The following is a 9585-nucleotide window of genomic DNA, read 5'->3' as shown; positions in this document are numbered from 1 at the left end:
GATCCTGCCAGGAGGCTACAAAGTTAACCCCTCCTGCCCTGCCCTGGTGGTGGCTGGCGGAAGGAGGGGCGGGCGCAGCTGCGGTTTGGGAATGTGGCCCTAATCCCCCTCCCCACCCCACCCCAGCACATCTGTAGTTGGTTTACAGTGAATGAGTCTCCTGTCCTCATGAACCGGGTTTGGGCACCATTCCCTTCCTGCCCAGGCACTGGGACACAGACTCAGGCACCACCCTGCTCAGCTCTCTCCACCGGCTCCTCCCTTCACCTTCCTTAGAGGATCTCAGAGACTTGACCCAGAGCATTGGAACTCTGAGACTGCAGCTTTGGTAGCAGATGAGGATGGGGGAAGTTCATGGGATGGGAGGGGGGACAAACATGGGAGAGCATCCAAGAGGACAATAAGTCTAAAGTCCCATTGTTTTCCTGTTCCCTTTGTCTTGATCTATGATATGTCTCTGTCTGTCTGTGGTGGGAGTCTGTTCATTTATTATCCATTCTGGTTACTGTAACTACTTCCTTGAAACTTCCTCATTCCAGTCTATGTCTGTCCAAGAACACTTACCCTGTACCAACTCCTCTCATCAGTAATTGTCTCTGTGCCTCACCAAACCCAACCACTGGAGTTGTACACAGAAGCACTTAACCACAACAGACAGGACTGGTGACTGAGGCCTTAATCCCAGCTACTCAGGAGGCTGTAGCATGAGGAACCTCATGTAAGTAAAGAGCTTCTGTACAGCAAAGGAGACTGGTAATCAACCAAGTGGAGAAGTAGCCACTGTGCAGCAGGAAAGTCCTTGCCAGCCATGTGTCTAACAAGAGTAATAGCTAGAGAAAGAACTCAACAGTGAAAGGGCTGATGAAATGAACAGGTTCGTCTCAAAAGGCAAATACAAATGGCCAAGAAACACTGGAAAATATGTCCAACCTCACTAGAAGTCAAAGAAATGCAAATCCAGTGTGCTTTGAAATCCCTTCCCACCCCCATGTCCTTGGAGCAGGAGAGAGGGCTCGCTTGTTGTTCTTGCAGAGGACCTGGGTTCAGTTTCCAGCACCTCTGCCATCTTATGATCTCCTTGTGGACCAGGATCTGGGTGCACAATGCAGACATAGATAAGACATTCATGCACATAAAATAAAATTAAGGAAAAAAGAGGGCTGGCTAGGTCAGTTCTTGGGTACAGCACTTGACTGGCAATATAAAGTCCTAGACTTAGGTCCAGCAGTGTAAAAATTAATAAACACAGCAGATAGGGAGAAAAACCTAAGAGTTCAAATGTTTCCCTCCCGCCCCACCCCCACCTTGCAACTGAGTCACATTCTGTTTCTCTCTATCCCAGTGGAGGAGACTCTGTTCCCTTTTCTACGCCTAGGGTTAAGTCTGCTTCTAGGTTTTGCTATATTTATAGGTGCTTTTCTTGCTCATTGTGACAGCTCGGAGAAGTGATAACCTGGGGGGTCCAAGGGTCATGCTTCCTCCTTTTCTACCCTTGCTTTTAAAAAAAAAAAAAAGATGTATTTATTTTTATTTATATGAGTACACTGTCGCTGTCTTCAGACACACCAGAAGAGGGCATCGGATTCCATGACAGATGGTTGTAAGCCACCATGTAGCTGCTGGGAATTGAACTCAGGACCTCTGGAAGAGCAGTCTGTGCTCTTAACTGCTGTTCATCTCTCCAGTCCTATACCATTGCTTTTTAATATTTATTTTATGAGTGCTCTCTCTCTCTCTCTCTCTCTCTCTCACACACACACACACACACACACACACACACACTATATATATATATATCCAGCAACAATGAAGGTCAGAAGAAGGTATTGACCAGTCAGGCAGTGATGGCTAACCTGGTCTACAGAGTGAGTTTCAGGATAGCCAAGGCAACACAGAGAAACCTTGTCTTACAAAAAGGAATAATAATAATGAGGAGGAGGGGGAGGAGGAAGAAGAGGATGTGGTGGCATTGAATCCCCTAGAACTTGGGTTACAGACACCTGTACTACATGGGTGTTGGAAGCCAAACCCTGGTCCTCTGGAAGAGCCACAAGCATGGCCAACTGCTGAGCCATCCCTCTACCCCCCTTACTACCTGCTTAACAGAGCAAAGACCAAGAAGAATTGCAGGGAGAAGAGGATTCAGGAATGTCCTCCTGGTTCTCTATTTCTCCTGTTACCCCTCTAGCTAGCTTCAAGACACTGACTAAGTCATCTTCTCAGTCTGATCCTGCAGGCATGCCCTGTGCTAAACCCAGAGGTTGCTGGCAGATGTCTGTGGGGGCTGGGGGAAGCTGGATTACAATCCCCAAGGACATCATTAAGGCACAGAAGTACTAGAGGGGCTTGGAGACCAGGGCACCCGGGGAGGACATGATGAAAACATGTTTTGTACTACACGTGTGCTTTTTCTCGTCCTCCCTCCTCTCCTTTGCTACCTCCTCCCTCCAAGTGTGCTCTGTGCCAAGGCTGGTGCTGGCTTTGCCCTCGGTGCTTATTCAATTCTGCCCTTGTACCAGGTCTGTCTGTGCTTGCCAGCTCCTTGGCTCTGCTGATGTGTAAGTTTGTATGTGGAAGGTTCTAACCAGCCCCAGGGCTGTCCAGACCTCCATGTAGAATAATGCCTTGGTTTTCAAACACGTTTTATGTGTTCGGAGGATTTCTTTCCCTACGTGTACTGTTCATTAATTCGGCAATTTTGAATTGAACAGACTATGCTAAGCCCTGGGAATACTATACATGGTCCCTGCCCTTGTTGGCTGGAAGTCGGATGGAGGTGTCAGGTGTTAACTAACCAGGCAATCAGGATGGAGAGGTGCTGTAGAAGGGTGTGTTTATACCCAGCCAGGGGCATTAGGAGAGCTTTCTGGGTAGAAGGGAGAGAGGAGGGTAATGAAAGAAAAATGGTCAAAGACCCTGGGGTTGGGGTCTGAGCTCTCTATCATACCACTATGACAAAAAAAGAGGGAGACCCCTATTACTGTGCCCTTCCTGTGTCCAGTATGCCCTGAGGAAAGGATAGTAAGACCCTCCTCAAGTTCAGAGCTAGCCCTAGGACACACAGTGATGGCATGCCTGTGTGATTCCATTCTCTCCTTCTCCTGTTCCAAAGAGCAAAACTGAGACACAGAAAGGGGAAGCGTTACAGGCTCGGGCTTGAGATTACCATGCTAAAGTCAAAGCTCCAAACTGGCAAATTCTCCAGCATGAAGAATCTTGCATCGCCTGGCTGGAGCCTCTTGGGGAGAAAGCTTTCTCCTCCCTGTATACTCCGCCCTCCTGCAGATCCAGCCCTGACCTGCCCCACTCCCTGGAGCTAGCATGTCTGCCTCCACAGTTGCTACAGTGTGTACCAGGTGAGCACTCCAGGTGTCTGCCAGCAACATGTAGGCGGGAGCAGCTGTCTGTTTTGCACAGAACCTACTTACTGAGGGAGGATCTTCCTTCTCCTCCATCCATTCTCCAGGTACCAAAGCTCTAAGGATACTTTTTAATTCAGTGCTTGAGATTGGTCCCAGGGCCTTGGACGTGTTTAGCAAGGGCTAACAGGTAGCTGCATACCAGTTGCACAAGTTTTCCTTTCTGGGAAAAAATAAAAAAGAATGGAGGGCCCTTTGGAGGAGGGAAGCCATGACACCTCTGGGGGTGGCACAGATCATGGGACCAATGGGTTAAACACCGTCCCTGATCTGACCTACTTTTCTACCTGTGCCCACATCCCCTGAGGCCAGTGTGTTGGGTGGAGCCAGCCTGGCACCCCTGTACCCACACCTGGGACTTCCCCTGATTGGAAAGCCCCAAGACCCAGGCCTCCTGCCTGCTCTGCCAACTCTCATCAACTGCCTGGGTTCTGCTCACCTCCAATCAGATCTCCATTACTCTACATGCCAAACTACAGCTTGATACCCACACCAAGAGATCCCAACCCTGTAGGTCCACCCTTTAGGGCCTCCTTTGATGCCTAGCTACTCCCCATCTGAAGATTTTTGTGTATGGAGGGGTGGGGTTCAAAACAGGGTTTCTCTGTGTAGCCCTGGCTGTCCTAGAACTCATGAAGACTAGGCTGGCCATGAACTCACAGAGATCCTTCTGCCTCTGCCTCTGCCTCTGCCTCTGCCTCTGCCTCTGCCTCTGCCTCTGCCTCTGCCTCTGCCTCTGCCTCTGCCTCTGCCTCTGCCTCTGCCGAGTGCTGGGGAAAGCACAACTGAAAAAAAACATTTTTTGAGATGTGGTGCAAGGAAGATAGGGCTTGCAAAAAGCTATCCCTTACTGATTATTTACCCTGTGCCAGGCACTGTCTAGGCATGTACAGCACCTAATAATACACACCAATGTGATCCAGAGATTTCATAGTTTAGCATTCTCTCTCTCTCTCTCTCTCTCTCTCTCTCTCTCTCTCTCTCTTTTGTTTGTTTTTTTGGATTTTGGGGTTTTTTTTGAGACAGGGTTTCTCTGTAACCCTGGCTGTCCTGGAACTCACTCTGTAGACCAGGCTGGCCTCGAACTCAGAAATCCACCTGCCTCTGCCTCCCCGAGTGCTGGGATTACAGGTGTGCGCCACCACCACCCGACTATCATTCTCATTTTATAGATGGAGGAGCTGAGAAGCAAAGGGGTTGAATGACTTGCCCAGTGCCTCATAGCTAGGTCATAACCAAGGTGCAGTAACCAGGTATTGGGAGTCCTGAGCTCCCTTGATCATAATGGGCTTTCTATGCCTTTCCTTTAGCCTCCTACTCCTCTCTCCATGGGACAAGAGACTTGGAAATTGAGTCTAACCTAATTCAGCAGGCATTTACTGAGCATCTTATATACCCAGGCTCTGGCAGGTGCCAAAAATAAAGGGGTCACAGTCCTCAAGATCTATGTGAGAGATGCGCATATGGACTAGCAAATGTCTAACCTCAGTATCCCAAGTAGCCTTGAACTTGCCGTGTAGCTCAGATGAACTTGAATCTCTCTGATCCGGAATGCAGAATTACAGGCACGAAGCACCTGTCTATGCTAGAGACCAGAAGGAATCAAGGGCTTTATACATGCCAACTGAGGAGTGTCCAGTACAGGAGAGAAGTTTTCTTTTTGTCTTGTGTATGTGTGTGTATGTCAGGGTAAGTGTAAATACATGGAGGACAAGTTGGGCATGGTGATGCATGAGTTGCCTGTCAGTTCAGTACTTGGGAGACAGAAGTGGGAGGAGCAGGAGATGTAGGTCATGCTTGGCTGTGAGGTGAGTTTGAGGCCAGCCTGGGATACCTGAGATCATGTCTTACAAAACAAAATGAAACAAACAAAAAACAAAACAAAACAGTAAAGGATGCTGGAGAGATACTTCAGAGGTCAAGAGTACCAGATGCTCTACCAAAGGACCCAACACTGAGGTTAGCCGGCTCACCATTGCCTGTAACCCCAGCTCTAGAGGATCAGACACCCTTTTCTGGCCATTGTGAGCACCCACAGACATGTTTGAGACATTTACACACACACACACACACACACACACACACAGAGAGAGAGAGATTATTAAAATGTTAATAAAAAAAATAAAACAGGGCTGGAAAGATGGCTCAAGTGGTTAAGAGTATTCACTGACTGCTCTTCCAGAGGTCCTGAGTTCAATTTCCAGCAACCACATGGTGGCTCACAACCATCTGTAATGTGATCTGATGCCCTCTTCTGATGTGTCTGAAGACATCTACAGCGTACTCATATACATAAAGTAAATAAATATTTAAAATAAAACTTAATTTTGTCTTTTTTTCCCCTACTGTGTAGTCCAGGCTACCCTCAAACTCATACTATCCCAAGTCAATTTTTCAAAGGGAGGCATCACATGGCATTATATCTGTAGTCTTGCCTGGCCTCCATCTTCCTTGTTTTATAATACCATGATATTGTCACCATTTCCTATTGTGCCTTCTCAGTCTTTCTGTGAGATGTGTCTATACAGAATTGCCTTCATTGTTGCATAACCCTGCATTCCTACGGCACAATTCACCCTCTCACCCTAGTGGTCTGGAAGTTAAATTTCGTTCAGACCATCGAAAACAGCATGGCTATGCATAACTGTTTTTTTTGTTTTTTCTGTTTATGCATGTAGGTGGTTTGTCTGCATGTATGGGTACCATGTGTGAGCCTGGTGGCCAGAGGCCAGAAAAGGGTGTCAGATCCCCCTGGGACGGGAGTTACAAACAGTTGTGATCCACTCTATGAGTACAGGGAACTGAATCTAGGATCTCTGTGAGAGCAACTGGTGCTCTTAACCTCTAAGCCACCTCTCCAGCCCTGTTCGAACATCACAGTTTCTCGAGAAAACCAAACTGTATATTCAATTTTCTGTTGGTGTTGGTTTTAGTTTTGTTTGAAACAGAGTCTTGGATATGTGGCCCAAAGTGGCTTTGGACAGGGAATGTGTACTCCTGCCTCAGCTCCCCAGGGCTGAGACTGCAAGTTTGTGCCATCATATCCTTCAGGTTCAATTGTATCTGACAATGCCACGTTGTTTACCAGACAGTTCTGCTAGGCCAAGGGTGTAGGCTAGCACCTATAATCCCAGAACTTGGGAGGTCAAAACAGGGGGTTCAAAAGTTCAAGCCACTGGCTACATAATGAGTTTGAAGCTAGCTAAGCTACAGAAGACCCTGCCTCAAAAAACAAAAACAACTAAAAAAACAAAACAAAAAGACCTTAACAATAAGTAACAATAAGTTCTAAAAGGGTCAGGAAGAGCAACAAGAAGCCCACCAAGCTTTGTCATCTCTAACCATCTGTGGTTCTTCTTTTTTACTTGAATAAGATTCAAGTTCCCTCTTGGCGGGAGGGTGGTGGTGCACACTTTTAGACACCGCCCCCTGCACCTGGGAGGCAGAGGCAGGCAGATCTCTGAGTTCCTGGCTGGCCTAGTCTACAGAGTGAGTTCCAGGTCAGTCGGGGCTATACAGAGAAACCCTGTCTTGAAAAACAAATATCCAGGGGCTGGAGAGATGGCTCAGCGGTTAAGAGCACTGACTGTTCTTCTGAAGATCCTGAGTTCAAATCCTAGTAACCACATGGTGTCTCACAACCATCTGTAACAAGATCTGATGCCCTCTTCTGGAGTGTCTGAAGACAGCTACAGTGTACTCACATAGAATAAATAACTGGCTGAGCAGTGGTGATGCACTCCTTTAATCCTAGCACTTGGGAGGTAGAGGCAGTCAGATTTCTGAGTTCAAGGGTAGCCTGGTCTACAGAGTGAGTACCAGGACGGCCAGGGCTACTCAGAGAAACCCTGTCTCAAAAAAACCCAACCAAACAAAAACAACAACCAGAAAATAAATAAATCCTAAAAAAAAAAATACAAACAAACATCCAAGTCCCTACCTCTACCCCGGCTCACAAGCCCTGGTTGGTGGGGCCTCTACCTTAATCTCTGACCTGAGCCTTGTCTGTGCTTATGGCAGTGTGTGGAATGCCCTTACACTAGAACCTGAAGGCATCTTTCATTAATATTGTACTCTCCGTAGCTCTCCATAGTAGTCCAGGCCCTTCCCTTCTCTGTGCCTTCTTCTCCTCTACTTGTCACTTTGTTTCACTTATTGTCTTGGGAGTTCCCCCCCCCCGCCCCCCCCACACCCTCCACACCCTCCCCACCTCCTACCCTCCCCCCCAGCACAGGAAGGCATAGATCAGTTTGCAGGAGTCCGGGCTCTCCTTCCACCGTGGGCTTGGTGACCAGTGCCAGGCTGCCAGGCTTGCAGGCAAGGCCTTTCCTGGATGAGCCATCTCTCCAGCTTCTCTTCCTTCTATCTACTTTTTGTTTTTATTTTATGAGTCTGAGTGGTCTGCTTGTACCATAGGCATGTCTAGTGCTCACATGGGTCAGAAGAGGGCATCAGATCCCTTAGTACTGGAGTTACAGATAGTCGTGAGCTTATGGGTGCTGGGATCTGGACCCAGGCCCTTAAAAGAGCAGCAAGCACTTGTAACCCATGTCTTCTGCCTGCTCCCCTTCTTTAATATGGTTCTGGGATCAAACCTGGAGGCTCCCTTTTTTCATTTTAGATTTTATTTTATTTTATTAAGTATTTTTTAGCTCCTCTTGCTCCAGCCATATTTATTTCATATATGTGGGTACGCTGTCACTCTCTTCAGACACAGCAGAAGACAGCATCGGATGCCCATTATAGATGTTTGTGAGCCACAATGTTGTTGCTGGGAACTGAACTCAGGACCTCTGGAAGAACAGTCAGTGCTCTTAACCACTAAGCCATCTTTCTAGCTCCCATTTTAGATTTATTTACTTACTATGTATACAGAGTTCTGCCTGTATGTATGCCCACACAGTAAAATCTCATTATCTAGATGGTTGTGAGCTGTCATGTGGTTGCTGGGAATTGAACTCAGGACCTCTGGAAGAGCAGCCAGTGCTCTGAACCTCTGAGCCTGAACCTCTCCAGCCCAGGTTCCCTTATCCTTAATTTTGTTTTTCTCCTTACCTGGTGATTTGGGTTCATTCAGACAGCTCCCCCTCTTCTGTCAGGGCTTGAAAACTTGCCCAGAATCCTTAAGGAGTATTCTAAGTACTGGGTGCTGTCTGGATTCCCCTCTCCAAACCACTTTTTATCTGATTGCCCTATGATGATGAACATAGTCACTCAAGCTCTGAAATGCTGACTTATCTACCCATTGGGCCTCTGTCCCCACCCTGCCCTACTCCTTATATTAAGGGCCCTTTTTAAGAGAGGAAAGTCAGCTGTCTAATTCACTCCAGCAGTCAGCGACTGATCCATAATAAGCCAGCAAATAATAGTTGTCCAAGCCAGTTGTTGGTTTCCCATAGACAGCCAGGCACCCCCCACACCCACACTGGGACTCACTCTCTCCAGAAACTCCCAGAACCCAGGCACCCCAAGACTCCTACCGTCTCCCAGCAGCATCCCTGACTCAAGGTCCTGCAGGGCTTCTATTGCTGGTGCCGCCTCATTGAGCCCCTCTGGGAGCCCCTCTGGGAGCCCCTCTGGAAGCCCCTCTGGGAGCTACTGGAGAACCTGAAGTCTTAGTTCTGGCCATCAGCGTTGGAGAGACTCAGACAAGTATCAGGGCCTAGAATTGCTAGAAGTACCTCAGGTTTGAATAGAGAGAAGGAAGACTTTTTTTAAAAAAATTATTTTATGTATACAACTGTACTATAGCTGTCTTCAGACACACCAGAAGAGGGCATCAGATCCCATTTCAGATGGTTGTGAATCACCATATGATTGCTGGCAACTGAACTCAGGACCTCTGGGCCTTCAGAAAGGTAAGACCAGTCTAAGACAGGAAAGGTATTCCAGGCAGAAGGAACTGTAAGAGTAACTGATGACCGAAGTTTGGGTCCTGCTGTAGCACAGGTAAAAAGACTGTCAGCAGAAGGTAGGTCGGATGAGTAATGTCAGGCACGGCTAGAAGAGAATGGCCAGGTGGGGAGGTCTGAGCTCCCTGCAGGATCAGCGAAGCTCAGAGTGTCTTAGGCTTAATCCTGCCCCCCCCCTCCGCTCCACTGTGTACCCTCCTGTTTCACCCAGCCCTCCCTTCCACCCTGCCCCCAAAGTAGCCTCCTGCAACCAA

The sequence above is a fragment of the Apodemus sylvaticus genome, chromosome 17 (assembly GCF_947179515.1).
Source record: "Apodemus sylvaticus chromosome 17, mApoSyl1.1, whole genome shotgun sequence".
NCBI classification, from domain to species: Eukaryota; Metazoa; Chordata; class Mammalia; order Rodentia; family Muridae; genus Apodemus; species Apodemus sylvaticus.
Note: the sequence above shows the minus strand (reverse complement) of the source record.